Source organism: Marmota marmota, unplaced genomic scaffold (genome assembly GCF_001458135.2).
Source record: "Marmota marmota marmota unplaced genomic scaffold, marMar, whole genome shotgun sequence".
In the NCBI taxonomy this organism is placed as follows: domain Eukaryota; kingdom Metazoa; phylum Chordata; class Mammalia; order Rodentia; family Sciuridae; genus Marmota; species Marmota marmota.
In genome coordinates this window covers 24,565,937-24,581,701 of record NW_026000016.1, presented here as the reverse complement: position 1 = coordinate 24,581,701, position 15,765 = coordinate 24,565,937, and the positions used below count along the sequence as shown (strand labels likewise).

At 42.2% G+C, this 15,765-nt stretch overlaps 1 non-coding gene across 1 annotated transcript; it reads right to left on the bottom strand.

Moving 5' to 3' along the window:
- Window positions 1-6,486: 6,486 nt before the first annotated feature.
- LOC125618572 lies at window positions 6,487-6,593 on the bottom strand. Its single transcript, XR_007349911.1, has one exon. It is a non-coding gene; the product is annotated as a U6 spliceosomal RNA (small nuclear RNA).
- Window positions 6,594-15,765: the final 9,172 nt, after the last annotated feature.

Below are 15,765 nucleotides of genomic sequence, written 5' to 3'. Positions count from 1 at the left end.
TATCAACATTTATTTTTGTTTTTGGTTTACTTTGAATTGGTTTCTGTTCCTTGTACTAAAAGAATCTCTGTACACAGTCTGCTAGTAATTTATTTTATTTTTTTAATATTTATTTATTTATTTTTTAGTTTTTGGCGGACACAACATCTTTCTTTGTATGTGGTGCTGAGGATCGAACCCAGGCCGGACACATGCCAGGCGAGCACGCTACCGCTTGAGCCACATCCCCAGCCCAGTAATTTATTTTTAACTTGTAGACTTTATAGAGAACAGTTTTAGGTTTGCAGAAAAGTTAAGGGCAACATACAGAGTTCACACACACACACCCACATGCATGCACACACAAGTTTCTCTATGGTTAACATCTTGCACTATAGTGGTATATTTGTTACACTGATCAGCCCACATGGCTACATCATTGTCACCACAGTTTATATTAGGGCTCTCTCTTGGCATTGTACATTCTATGGGTTTGGACAAATGTATAATGACACTGCTAATATCTTACAGAGTAGTTTCCTTGTCCTAAACGTCCTCCACACTCTATTATTCATCCTCCCTCCCTCCCTCTCTCTCCATCAAACACCAGGCAATCATCTTTTCACTTTTCCCATAATTTTGCCTTTTCCAAAATGATATATGGTTGCATTTATATAGCATGTAGAATTTTCAAAACTGTTTCATTTACTTAATAAAATGCACTCAAGTTTCCTCCATGTCTTTTCAGAACCTGATAGCTCCTTGCTTGCTTTGGTTTTTATGTTTGTTTGTTTGTTTTTAACTATACAACAATGAGCCAGGTGCAGTGACAAAAACCTATAATCCCAGCATTCTGGAGGCTGAGGCAGTAGGATCGAGAGTTCAGAGCCAGTCTCAGCAATGGCAAGGAACTAAGCAATTCAGTGAGACCCCGTCTCTAAATAAAATACAAAATAGGTCTGGGGGTGTGGCTCAGTGGTCAAGTGCCCCTAATCCCCAGTACCAAAAAAAAAAAAAAAAAGATACAACAGTGTTCCAAGCTAAAGAAATTAAACTATGACCTATCTATCTGCTGGCTGTTGGAGGAAGCGTGAGGAGGCTGAAATACCCTGGAGGCTCTCAAGTCCCACCAAGTTCTCTTCCTCTCAGCCATCCTTCATCCTGTCTTCTTTTTTTATTATTTTTTTATTTGTTCTTTTTAGTTATACACGACAGTAGAATGTATTTTGACATATCATATGAACACGGTCATCTTCTTACCATTCCTCATGATTTACAGAATGACCCACTTTACTAATTTTTCTTGCCTTAAAGTTTATTGTCTGATATTAACATAATTGTGCCACATGGTTTATATTCTGATTTGAATTCACATGGTATAATTTTTTCCATTATTTCAGTTTCAATCTTTCTATGTTTCATTGATGTAGATCAGTCAATCAATTATTGAGTCCCTCCCTAATGTGAAACTAATGCTCTCTTCTTAGCATAGATCCCAGCTATTGGTTGGGACGTGTTTTCATATGTTTATAGCTAAATTCTGTTTGCTAACATTTTTTTGCTAACAGAAGAGAAAGTAAGATGACAGCCAGCCCTTGGGTAAGGTGAGGTGGCTCTCTGCACCTATGACAAACTCCAGAGGATCTGAGAGCTGGAACTTTCTACTCATCACGCTCCCCATAGTTGGCACAGCCCACATCCAATGACTGATAGAAGCAGGGAATAGGGACCCAGATGTTGTGGCATCTCTTATGGTCCTTATATGGGCCAGAATATCCCATGGAAATGGCCAGGACTTTGTCACACCTATGTCACTTTTTGACTTCTCCTTCTGCCCAAGATTACTCCCCATGCCCTTTCCCACCCACAGATGTTGATCTCTAATAAATACTCTGCACACCAAACTTCAACTCATCATCTACTTTTAGAGAACTAGCAACAGGGTTGGCAGGGCCTCAAGGGGCCTGTGCTTGGTTTAATGCTCTGCGATTGCAGTCCTGAAAGTATAGGTTTTAAACAGCCTAAAATAAACTTACGGAAAAATCAGTCAGAAAAATTTTATAATGAGTCAAGATATTTCATGAATAAAATAGTATTATTTATTACATTATATAAAAGGATAGTATAACAGTATATTTTTGCAACTTGCAAGTTTATGTTGTTACTTTTATATCATTATTTATCCTTATTACATTTTATAACTAAAAATAAATTTAAGGAAACAGTTTTATATCTCAATTTTTTTCCAGTGCTGGGAATTGAACCCAGGGTCTTCCACATACTAGGCAAGAGCTCTACTACTGAGCTATATCCCCAACAATATTTTAATACTTTTAATGGCACTTTTTCTGCAAGATGGTCACGTTTTCATTTTGTGCCAAGCCCTACAAATTATACAAATCACATAGGCAACCCTGAGGGTAGACTCCTGCCAACATAGTTGTCCCATAAGCATCCAGAGGAGAACAGTAATATTTCATGCTATTCTCTATTATATATTCCTTAGTGTGAATTAATCAGATACCTCCATGAAAGAAGATTTCTAAATCTGCAAAAGATATCCTAGGGGCACTGCATACTTGGAAAATAGAATATCATTAAGGTGGAAAAGGGTGATAAACTAGGGGACAGATGCCTAAAGACAAACTCCAAATTTGGCCCAGAATTTGGCTTTGTTAAAATCCTGTTCCTGAAAGGATGCAAATCACACAGCCACCTATTAAAAACTGAAAATTAAGATGTAATTTATATGAGTCATAAAAAAAGATCCCATTATCGTCAGAAGTGCGCTAACACCATATATAAAATAGAACATTCAGGGACATTGTGCAACCTCTTGTTTAAAACTGACTCTGAATGGCCCAACTCTGGAGATTTGGAACTGCTTCTTATTATCTGAGGTCCTCTGGAGAAATATCCATTTCTCAGAATTCTAAATAGAAAAAAAAAATCTATAGTTAATTAAAGTGGGCCAATATGGTCATTTTCCACTTGGAGTGGAAAGAACTAATGTGTAGTTAAGATAGCAGCAAAGGGCCAGTTCAAATAAATCACTGGTAAATTGAATGTATGACTCTTAGGAAGTGATTGAAACACAACTTATCTTATTTTTTACACTCACTTACATGTATACTTGGTATTTCCATTTGCATGACCACCTTGTGCAAAAATAAAGAACTTGTTTTTGTGTGAAAGAAATCTCCACAGTTAACAACATGCTAAGCGTCATGGGATCAATCAAGATGTTCTTGTTCTAAACAGATTTTAAATTCAGAAAAAAATAAAAAAGAACTGGTCTAAGAGACTTTGACCATAGCACTTCAAATATATATCCTCAGTAAAGATAAAAAGAACTGCAAACAAGGGGCTGGGATGTAGCTCAGTGGTAGAGCACTTGCCCAGCATGCAGAAGGCCCTGGGTTCCTCCCCAGCAATACAAAATAAAAACAAGGAAACTGTAAATAAAAGTTGAGCACTAGTTAGTAACTTTGATTTTCATAGTAGTACATATTAGTAATTCTGAAACTACTTTCTGCATGTTCTTGGATTAAATAAATGAATAATTATATCAACAAGGATAGGAGCTATGTTTTTCATTGTTAGAAAAGGGAATTACAAGGATGGAAAGAGAAAAATTTTAAATAAACCACATTTGGCTTTCTAGGTCAATATACACTTATGTAGCAAAGTAAAATTTTTAAAAGTGGAACTTTGTTTTACTTACTTATTTCCATAAACATAAAGTAGGCATGGGTTTAATTACATAATTTTTATGATTTATTTATCTAATAATTGAGAGAACCAACCTGATGATAACACTGATTCAAAGAAAATTTGAGAGATTAAGTAAGGCACTGGATAAATAATGTTGAAATAGAAAAGAATGTAATGTTAAAATAGGACTTCTAGGTTGTATACAAAACTGATTGATGTCATATATGACAAGAAAACTAGAATAGACGCACATCAGTAATCCCAGCAACTCAGGAAGATGAGGCAAGAGGATCACAAGTTCAAAGCCAGGCTTAGCAATTTAGCAAGGTCCTAAGCAATTTAGTGAGACCCTGGCTCAAATTAAAAAAAAAAAAAACTAGAACCTTTGGCATTTGAGAGTTTGGGATTTTATTTGTTTTGGTTTGGGAGTTTTGTTTTATTTTTCATTGCTTTATTTTTTTATCTAGCAGAAATTATTTGCATTTGGACGAGATTTTTTAAAAACTATATGTTAATATTTTAACTTTATAGAGTCTCAGCCCCGTTCAATAGTGAATAACCAATCAAACAGAGGCAAATCCAACATTCCACTAGAGAATAAGAAAATCCTTGGTTGGATCTGTTAATTAGAGACTGGATAGAGTCCTCTCTCTTTAAAGGACAGAGATCTGACTGCCTTGAGGGCCAAGAAGCACCACTATTCAGTACCAATAAGCCCTCAGACATTGGTTTGGAAAAACAATTCTCCACTAAAAGGAACCAAGGCTCCTTGAAGAAGAAGTTGATTCCAGAGCTGACATGAAAACCAGATAAGAAGAATCTGGAATATCTTTATGTGCCATAAAGTAAGGGAAAATGCTTGAGAAATGATGAGGATTTGTTAAAAGGACAGAGGCACTAATCACCTCCCGAAGGCCTCACCTCTAGGCACCATAGTAGATTGTTTCCACCCTCTTAACACTTCATAGTGAGGATTAAATTTCAGCACTTGAAGCCTTGTGGGGGTCACTCAAACCAAATCCAAAACTATAGCATTTATGGAGCTAAAAATCCCCCTGCAAGAAATTCACAAAAAGTTTGGTGTCTACCTCTATCACACTCCAGGGCAGGCTCTTGGATAGACTGGTGTGACAGTGCCAGGGTTGAGGTCCACACTTCCCAATCAGCTAACAGGGAACAACTGAGATTAGGTAAAGGGTCACTGTCTTTTCCTTTGGTATCACTAGGCAGAAATGGTCAGAGTGGCAGACAGCTGTCCAGCACATGAGAATCATTGGTCAATGGAATGGGGAAGGGCAGCCCCATGTCACCCAGTTACCCACACACACATAATAACACACAAAATAAGCCCCAAAGCCCCACCTCTGAAACTTGCTGTATTGGGAACCACACTTTCAAGTACATGAGTCTTTGGGGGACATTCCAGATCCAAACCCAAACAACCTGTATAATCAAGGATAAGCCTTAACTTAATCAAATCTGCAAAGTCCCTTATACCATGTGAAGTAACATAGCAGCAGGTTCCAAGGACTTGACTGCAGTCATTTGAAAGGAGCTGCTATTCAGGCCACCACAGCCACCAAGCATCACCCAGTTGGAACATAAGCAACATATTCTACTCAGATGTCCAACTTTAGCCCTAAATTAACTAAGACAGGGAGAGAAGTGGCACCATGGTAGAAGTATTTATTTTTTATTAAAACAAATATAACACAAATTTTAGCCTACTGACCATTTTTAAGTATACAGTTCAACAGTGTTAAGTACCTTTACGTTGTTGTGTAATAATTCCTCAAAATTTATCGCATCTTACAGATCTGAAACTCCATACCCATTGTCCTTCCCCTAAGCTCCAGCAACCATCATTCTACTTTTTGTCTCCGTGAAACTGACTACTCTGCTGGCCGTGGTGGCATTTTGGAAGCTGTATATGAATTATGGGTTTGTTTGAGCCAACTTAAGTCAGGGAAGCTGCTTTTCTGGGAACTGCTGGGTGAAATTCTCCAGTTTGAGAAAGTCCAGATCATACTGGCGTCCTGGCTCACAGCCTTAGGATCAAACACAGTCTCCTGGGGATGGGCGTCACCTGTCACACTGGAACAAGACCCCTCCCACACTGAAACCTTATCCCTGCTTTTGATGTACTTCCCCTTAAATAAAGAATTGGGGCCTTTTTCTGCCCTCCAGGTCCCTATCAGGGCTAGAAGAACCATCAGGTGCCCTGCTTTCTAAATCTAATCTCTGGCTTTGTCTTTATTTCTTACTGATTATGTCAGACTTTTTATTTTCCCAGGCAGCTCACACCTCCCAGGAGTATCAACTGCTCCGCCAGGTGCTGGTGACCTGGCAGTGGTCATACCTATAATTCTTTGTGGCAGAGGCCTGCCACAATGCTGAGGCACCTGCAGAGGCCCCCTGTTCACCAGTTCTTGCAATCATGCCATAAATATTTCAGACATGTCACTCACTTGTATGGCATGAGTTTATTGAAGGGATAGGAAACGGAAAGGGGGACACTCTCCAGGGAGAGAGTGGGTCCTCTCAGAGAGGACTTCTTGCCCTCCAGTTTTATTGGGGAACTCAGGGAAGTTTCCAGAGAATCCTGCCCAGCTTCATTTTTTGACATTTGACTAACAGCATAGAAACTGCAGAGACCTCCTAGAAGAGAGGATGGTATGGTGCTCACAGAGTTAGAGTTTTTAAGGAAATGGAGTCCCCCAGTTTTACCTCAATTTCCAGCCCCCTTAATTGGTTTATTGCCCTTTGAATAGCCCCTGAAAGCTTTTTTTTTTTTTTAATATAGAACGCTTCACGAATTTGCGTGTCATTCTTGCGCAGGGGCCATGCTAATCTTCTCTGTATCATTCCAATTTTAGTATCTGTGCTGCTGAAGCGAGCACCCCCTGAAAGCTTTCTTTGTGAGGGTCTTGCTTTTTTGGCTGCCAAGGCATTGGTGTTGGAACACAGTTTTGATAAAGGATGGTCCAGGATGTGACTTGATTTTGAAACAATAACTTTTCTCAGAGGCATGTAAGATGGCTGGGGGACGTTTTTAACATTCTAGGCCCCCATCTTCCAGTTGCTTGCCCATCAGAGCTCCCTGTGGTTTTCAGTGGTCCTTCATTTTCCTTTCCCTGCTCACCCATCCATGAATGACTAGCTACCCAACACCAGCTACTCCAGAGACTGAGGCAGGAGAATTGCAAGTTCAAGGCAGCCTAAACAACTCAGCAAGTCCCTGCTCAAGATAAAAAAAGTACTAAGGATGTAGCTCAATGGATTCAATCCCCAGGAACAGAAAGAAGGAAGGAAGGAAGGAAGGGAGGGAGGGAAGGAGGGAGGGAGGGAGGAAGAAAGACATACTTGACTATTCTAGGTACTTCATGTAAATGGGATCATATAGTATTTGCCTTTTTGTGACTGTCTTATTTCATTCAGTATAATGCCCTCCATGTTCATCTGTATTGAAGCATGTGTCAGAATTTCCTTCCTTTTCAAGCCTAAAAAATATCCCATCATATCTGTACCACATATACATTCATCACTCGTCTACCAGTGGATATTTGGGTTGCTTCCACCTTTTGGCTATTGTGAATAATGCTGCTGTGAACATGGATATATAAACAACCCTTCAAGCCAGGCATGGTGGCACACACCTATCATTCCAGCAGCTCAGAGGCTGAAGCAAGAGGATCACGAGTTCAAGGCCAGCCTCAGCAACTTAGCAAGACCTTGTCTCAAAATAAGAAATTAAAAAGTTGGGGATGTATCTCAGTGGTTAAATGCCCCTGAGTTTCATCCCTGGTACCAAAAAACAAACAAACAAACAAAAAATCCCTTCAAGACCCTGCTTTTATTTCTTAGGGGTACATACCTAGAAGAGATATTGTTGGATTTAATTTTTTGAGGAATAGCCATACTATTTTCCATAATGAAAAGTTTAATATTAATGAAAGTCAAAACCAGAGATGTCTCAAAGAACATAGAATGACTGGAGGCAGGGACTGATGGAAACGTCAAGGGGAGCCCAAGCTGGTTGCTGTGACAACCTCTCAGCACACCTCCTCTCTGCCTCCTCACAATCTGGTTAGTCCGAGGCCTCCCTGGGTGCACGTCATCTCTCCTTTACTTTGTTAGTGTATCAGCACTTTTTTTTTTATTCTAATAACTTCTGAAATAAGCAAAACACATGTGATTATATTTTCCATTAGAAAACCTTGCCAGATATATTTAGTTCACTGGAAGAATGAGGGAAATGGAGAGATTTGGTGTTTGCAAGATGATGGGGTTTGGAAAACACAGCTCAGAACATAACTTGAACTTTCTGGTCACCTGCCCCTACTGCAATGAAACTGCAATAATCAAATCCAGTGACCGCTGTCCATGTTGGCCTCTCAGCTTGACTTTTTCTCCTGGGAAACATCTCTTCCTCAGCTTTCATCAACATGTCTCTTCTGTGTGTCCTCCTTTCTCTTTAGTTGCTCATTCTCCATCTCTCTATCCGCTCCTTTTCCTCTGCCTAGTTCTTTAGTGGAAGTGATGTTCAAAGTTCTGATCTCATCTTCACAATCTCCCGCCATAAAGGTAGATGAACTCATGCTAGTGATTCCCAAATTCTCATCTCCTGCTCTCTTCAGAGATCCACACCCAGCTTTCCAAGTGTCCACTGGGTACTCACACCTGAGTATCTGCTTTAATCAGCTTTTGCATTGCTGTGACCAATATACCTGACAAGAACAACTTAGAGGAGGAAAGGTTTATTTTGGCTTTCAACTTCAGAGGTTCAGTCATGGTTGGCCAACTCCATAGCTCTGGGCCCAAGATGAGGCTGTACATCATGGGAGAAGCATGTGGCAGTGGAAAGTAGCTCAGGACATGGCAATTGGGAAGCAGAGAAAGAGCTCTGCTCACCAGAGACAAAATACAAACCCTAAAGTCATATCCCCAGTGATCTGTTTCCTCCAGTCACACCCTACCTCCCTATAGTTAGCACCCAGTTAATTCATATCCATGGATTAACCCACTAATTAGGTTACAGCTCTCATGATCTAATCATTTCATCTCTGAACATTCTTGCATTGTCTCACAAATCATAACAATATCCCAGAAGCATCTCTCAACCTGTCCCAAGGGGAGAAAAAAAATATTACCATCTTCTTGTTTCCCTCCCCCATATTTCTACCCGCAACCTTCCCTAGCTCAGTAAATCACCTGTTTCTTAAGAAAGAACCCTGAGCATCATCCTGGACTCTAGGACATCCAGTCAAACACTGAGCCCTGTCTCTTCTGCTTCCTAAATCTCTCTCACATCTGTTCACTTCTATCAGCATAGTCACCCCTCTGCTGGTCCATTTGGATCATTGCAATAGCCTCCCGAGTGTCCTTCCTCCCCTTTAACCCACTTGCCACACTGAAGTTAAAAGCCGTGGATGAAACCCTATTGTCTTAGGCCACGCCCCTTCCCACAGCTCACACAGCCCTGTGTGTTCTGGCTCTTGTTCTCCTCTACAGCCTCCTCTCCCACCACCATCCCCATCTTGCATTCGATCCCCACCACTGTAAACCTCTCTCCACTTCCAGCCAGTATTACTCCATCAGTTTGGAACCCCCTCCCTTTCTTGTCCTCTCCCACCTGCCACCCACCCTTATCTGACGTGAACTCAGCTCTCAGGCCTTGGCTTATGGTTTCCTCAGTGAATGTGCACACAGCCAAATATCATTCCCCCTAAAAAGGAAAGAAATCTTTCCACATTCTACATCATGGATAACCTTTTAAACATTATGCTAAGTGAAATAAGCCCAGATTCCCCAAGTTGAAATGAGCATTCCAATAATTAATTTGCCACCTTAGCATGTAACTGCCCATTTACTTGTTTATATCTTCTGTGAGAAAAGTGCTTTGTCATGTTCATGGTTGAAGCCACATTTTCTGGCATTCCATGTATGTGGCATATTGTACCTGGCACATACCTAGTCACAAATAATGGATGATAGATGATAGATGATGATGATGATGATAACAACATATAGCCAGGTGCAGTGGCACAGGCCTGTAATTCCAGCAACTCAGGAGGCAGGAGAATAACAAGTTCAAGGCCAGTCTCAGCAATGCAGTGAATCCCTAAGCAACTCAGCAAGACCCTGTCTCAAAGTAAAAGATTTTAAAAGAGTTGGGGATGCATCTCAGTGGTTAAGCACCCCTAGGTTGAATTCCCTGCGCCAAACAACAATGTTTATATATAAACACACACACATACATGATAGGTAGATTAGAAGATAGGTGAATGGGCACAGAGATTACAAGACAAATAGACAGATGGAGGATGGATAGATGAAAAGAAAGAAAGAGGACTCAGTATCAGACTCCAGAAGGCTTTTGTATCAGGAGCAATGACTGATACATAGCAATATATTTTGCTAGCTTTAGTTGTTTATGCAGAAAACTATCAAAGGCCTTTTGAGGCAAAGATTTCCTTTTCCACAGCTCAGTAAGGATTTTTCTTGACTTGCAACAATACTGAGTTTTGCCACATGGTGGAGCCAACGCAACATCAAAGAGGACTTCAGGGCCACCATTTTGCCTTCATCTGACCATTGTGATATCAGGGAGAGCATGACTTTGGCGGAAAGACTTTATTGTTTTTTTGTTTTGTTTTGTTTTGTTTAAGACAGAGTGAGAGAGGAGAGAGAGAGAATTTTTAATATTTATTTTTAGTTATCGGCGGATACAACATCTTTGTTTGTATGTGGTGCTGAGGATCGAACCCGGGCCGCACGCATGCCAGGCGAGCGCGCTACCTCTTGAGCCACATCCCCAGCCCCTTAGTAATCTTTAAAACTCTCCATACTCAAAGAAATCATCCCAGCTCCACAAATGGTGGAGAGGATTATTTGATCTGCAATGAGGGCTATCAGTCTAGGGGTGCAGAGATGCATGTGCACGTGGTCATTGTGACTGAGAGAACTGGGAGAAACCACAGAACATTATTGTCTTCTCCTAAGCCACCTTGAAGGGCAGACAGATGCCGGAGACGGAAAGGGTGAGAGGTCTGCAATCCTGACCAGAGTGCTGCTTCTAGGAAAGAGCCTTCATTGCTTCGGGCATGCCTGCCCTTGGGCTCAAGCACCCTCTCCACCAGAGCTGCCTGGATCTTACCCCTTCCCTGACCAACCTGGCCACCATGCTCACATCTTTAACCCTCCAATTCATCACCCCCATCCTCCTCTCCCCCCCACCCCCATCTCCTTGTGAGGAACAAATAGATGAGGATAGTGGGAACACAAAGTTAAGAGAATAATTCTATAAAATGGGCCCACTGTGCTGACCCCCACATGTTTTCTTTGCAAAAAAAAATGAAATCTGCCTGCAGCCCCACTTGGCCTGGGGGAACATGTAATGTCACTTTCCTCAACAAACTGGGGCAAGGGGTGGAAGACCAAAGCATCCAGTGTAGGTAATGAATGATGGGAGTTGAGAAGATGAGGGCTGGTTATCAAAGAAAAGACAATAGGTTGATAACACCTCTCAGGATCGCACTTCCAGGAATCTAGTTCTCTTGTAACAGGAATGATGCACTCATCCTGATAACACTGTGCAGCTCCTTCCTGCCCTTCAGCACCCAGCTCTGGGCCCTACTTCTCTCTAGAGAAGTCTGCTATCTCTGTCCCTTTCTTAAATAAAACTTGCTTTCTAAGCTTGCTTTGGTGTTTCTCCGGTGTTTAAACTTCAACATGGGGGAAATGAGGGCCCGCTCCTGATCTCCCAGATTCTATCACCCTGTTGCCCTTATAGAGCCCTACACCATCCGGTGCCTCACCTCTGACCTTCTCTGGCCCCTGAAGATTCTTTGCTTTACCAAACTTTGGTCAAACCCTGAAAGTTCTAGGCCCATCTGTGCACTCCCTTGTAAAATCCACTTTTAGCAAAGAATCCTGCTAAGTCAGTCTAGCAAGAATTCTTCATCCTCCATCCTCCATCTCTGGTCAGCCTTATTATCTATCTAATGGGGTTCCTCATCCTCCACCATTCTTCCAGGGATGTCACATCATCTTTACCTGTCTTCAGCAAGAATCCTGTTGGTGCATAGATGGAGAATGCCCCTTACCCCTGATGTTTCTTCTTTTTTTGTTTTTTTAATTTCTTGTTTTTAGTTGTAGATGGACACAATACCTTTCTTTTATTTGTTTTTATTTTTATGTGGTGCGGGGGATCTAACCCAGTCCCTCACGCATGCTAGGCAAGCGCTTTACCACTGAGCCACAATCCCAGCTCCCTTGATGTTTCTTCTTCTTTATGAATTTCCCATCCACTAGTCCTAACCCTGCTCTTCGGCTATAAATTCCCACTTAATCATACCACATTCAGAGTTCAGTAAAAATCCCTATGCCTATCATGATGGTCCAAAAGAAAGTTTTTCTTATACTTTAACAAGTATCATTGAATATATTTTCTTTGACACCCCTTCGTCACAGTATCCCCACCATCTTCAGCATCCTACTGCCATACTTTCATAGGTGATTACAGGAGTTCCTGGGGTTTCTCTGATTTCCAAGATTTTGTAGTTGGCCTTCAAATGTCCCTACAGATGGCAGTGGGGTGGAGAAGTCCTGTGGTGATGGTCAATCTGTTTTCAAGCAGACTCCCTGAAGATTTTCTGGGCTCCTCTCCTTGCTCCTCCAGACCAGCACCAGCACCAGCTGTTTGGGCCAGTCCAGCCCCAGAGAGTGAGAGGAAGGAAGGAGTGACAGGAAATTCTTTCAGAGCCTTTGAGGAACATTCTTACCTTTCTCCTACAAACACAGCACCCCACCCTGAGAAAGGAATCTAGTTCTCTTGAAACAAGGGATGATGCACTCATCCTACTGTATACACAGAACGATCTTTCTGGGTATGAAATCTGGGCTCCTATTCAACTCTCGATCCAGGGGCCCCTGTAGCAGGACACAGGGCCCAAGCAGCCTTCCTCCCACCCAAACATCTATAATATTGGCACTAAAGATGCCAACAAGCTTTGCCTTGGAAAAGCTTTGTGCCTGTTATCCTTTATCCAATAAGCCTTTCCAAAGCACCCCCAGGTGCCAGGCACTCTGCCAAAATCACAAAGGTGAATAAGACACAGCCTCTCCATTTCAGGAACTCACAGGCCAGACATGTAAATGTTTGTAGCACCAGGTGATAAGTGCTCGAACAGAAGTTACATAAAAAGTGCCAAGTGACAGCTCTAATCATCCACTATTGTGCTTTTTGATTTATATTCAAGTCCACATCGCAGGATCCAAATTAACGAGCACTTAGTCTTGACATGACTTGCATTTTTGATCAGTCTGTAGTACTGCTGGGGTGGAAAGAAATTGCTCTAAGGCACTCCCTTCTGAATATGAGACAGGAAGCGAGGCCTCCCCAGCATAACCGGGTCAGGCAGAGTGACTAGGCCTCCCTCCCGACACACCCAGCATCCAGGCAGACTGGGCCGAGCCTGAAAAGCAGCTGGCAGGAGGGACCCTTTCGGAAGGCCCAGCTGGCACCAACCCTCTCCTAGCACTCCTGGGCCCTGGGCTGTCACAGTCCCTCCTTCTCCACCATGGGCCACAACAGTGCTTAGACTAGAGGAGAGGAGGTGGTCCTGCCCTCCTTTACCACCCAGGAGCCTGTGCTTTTCTGATTCTCACTCTTGCCATTAAGAATTGAGGATTACGCAGCACTAAAAAATGACAAAATCATGGAATTTGCAGGGAAATGGATGGCACTAGAGCAGATTATGCTTAGTGAAGCTAGCCAATCCCTAAAAAACAAATACCAAATGTCTTCTTTGATATAATGAGAGCAACTAAGAACAAATCAGGGAGGAAGAGCAGGAAGAAAAGATTAACATTAAACAGATACATGAGGTGGGAGGGAAAGGGAGAGAAAAGGGAAATTGCATGGTAATGGAGGGAGACCCTCATGGTTATACAAAATTACAAGTAAGAGGTTGTGAGGGGAATGGGAAAATAAACAAGGAGAGAAATGAATTACAGTAGATGGGGTAGAGAGAGAAGATGGGAGGGGAGGGGAGGGGAGATAGTAGAGGATAGGAAAGGTAGCAGAATACAACAGTTACTAACAGGGCATTATGTAAAAATGTGGATGTGTAACCGATGTGATTCTGCAATCTGTATTTGGGGTAAAATTGGGAGTTCATAACCAACTTGAATCTAATGTATGAAATATGATATGTCAAGAGCTTTGTAATGTTTTGAACAACCAATAAAAAAAATTAAATTAAATTAAATTTAAAAAAAAAAAGAATTGAGGAATCTTCACGCTCTGAGTCAAAAGCTGTGTGGCCGCATTGCTAAGGTGTGACTCAGACCCAAACTCAGCTCTGAAGCCCCACTTGGATTATTCCCTCCTTTGGCCCCAGCCAGGGTTTCCATCATCTCTCCCTGGAGTTGATAGGTCGCGCCTCTTTGTGAGCGAGGAAGGAGCTAAGAGGCCTAATACTCAGTCTCATGCAGCCTTGAAGGGGCTCTGTACTTGATTGGCTCATCCTTAGGGGAGGGAGGCTGATGTGAAAGAATGTCTTTCTAGGAATCTAACTCCTATGGAGAATGACTGGGATAGCACCAAACTTCAACAAGCTGTGCCTGTGGTCCAGATTGATAATCTGAAAAGCGGTATCTCTAAGTACATCAAAAGTCTCCCCGGTATATAAATGTATATATACTAAGGGAAAGGAAGAAACCATCAGCAAGTAGAAGCATCCTGGATATTCTACCCCAAGCCCTGGCTGCATATTTACAAGAGGCCCCTGTGATTGGAAGTTAGAAGCAGAGGAGGTGTTGCACCAGGCAGGTTTTGAGGCACAAAGAGGCAAGTTCACCTACACCAAGGGGCAGGCAGAGAAAGAAGAGCCAGGAAGGTGGGAAAGAATCTAGGCAGGGAGTATCCATGGAAGCAGAGGGAAGAAAGGTCTTCAAGGAGAAGAAAGGCACAGGGTCAGAGACGGCCACAAGACACAGAAGAAAGCACCAAGAGGACTTCACTGGAGTTAGAATCAGGGAAGTCATCAGTGACTGTGGCCACTGCAATGTTCACTGACAGATGACAATGTGTCCTTGTCTCTCTCCACTCTGCAAACTGCATTGCCTCCTGTTTAGGGCACAGGGGCCCGACTAAGCCTTGCATTCAAATCCCAACTCCACTATGCACTGGCTGGATGACCCTGGGGACATTACTGAATCTCTTGGTGCCTCAGTTTGCTCATCTGCAATTGTGGAAATGATGGCAAGATCTAGCTGGCTGGGCTATTGTGAGGATTAAGTGAATCAATATGTGTAAAGCCTTGTGATCAGGACATGTTCTCCCCAGGCTGCTAAAGCCAATGACTATAAAACAGAGGTTCTGGGCTGGCCATTGCTGCCCATGCAGACCTTGATGAGGCCACCTCTAAAATTCTATCCAGTCCTGGATTTGGCCATATGGATCTCAAATTGTGAAAAGTCACAGTAATTATACTGTGGGCTTAGTTCTACAGAAGGAAAACTCCAAGGACTCGCTTGCCTTCTGCCATCAACCTGAGCTATATTTATAAGTCTCAGCTGGGCAGTGGCCCATGCCTGTAATCCCAATGGCTGGGGAAGCTGAGACAGGAGGATCATGAGTTCAAAACCAGCCTCAGCAAAAGTGAGGCTCTAAGCAACTCAGTGAAACCCTGTCTCTAAATAAAATACAAAATAGGGCTGGGGATTTGGCTCAATAGTTTAGTGCCCCTGAGTTCAATCCCCAGTAACCTCCCCACCCCCCCAAAATTTATATACATATATATAAGTCTCCTCCCATCTGAGAATTATGGAGCACTTTATTAGCACCAAGGATTTCATTATCCCTAATTTTAAGAAAAGACAAACTGAGACCTATAAAGACAAAGATACTTGACTCAGATCCACAGTTGAGCAAGTTCTTACTGCTGCCACTGAGCATGGTCACTTTGACATTGACGACCATGTTATCAGATACCAAAGGGGTCCACTGCTGAGGGAAGGAAAACAGGAAAAGTAGAATATAGGACCCCAGAACAAGTTGGCCTGCAG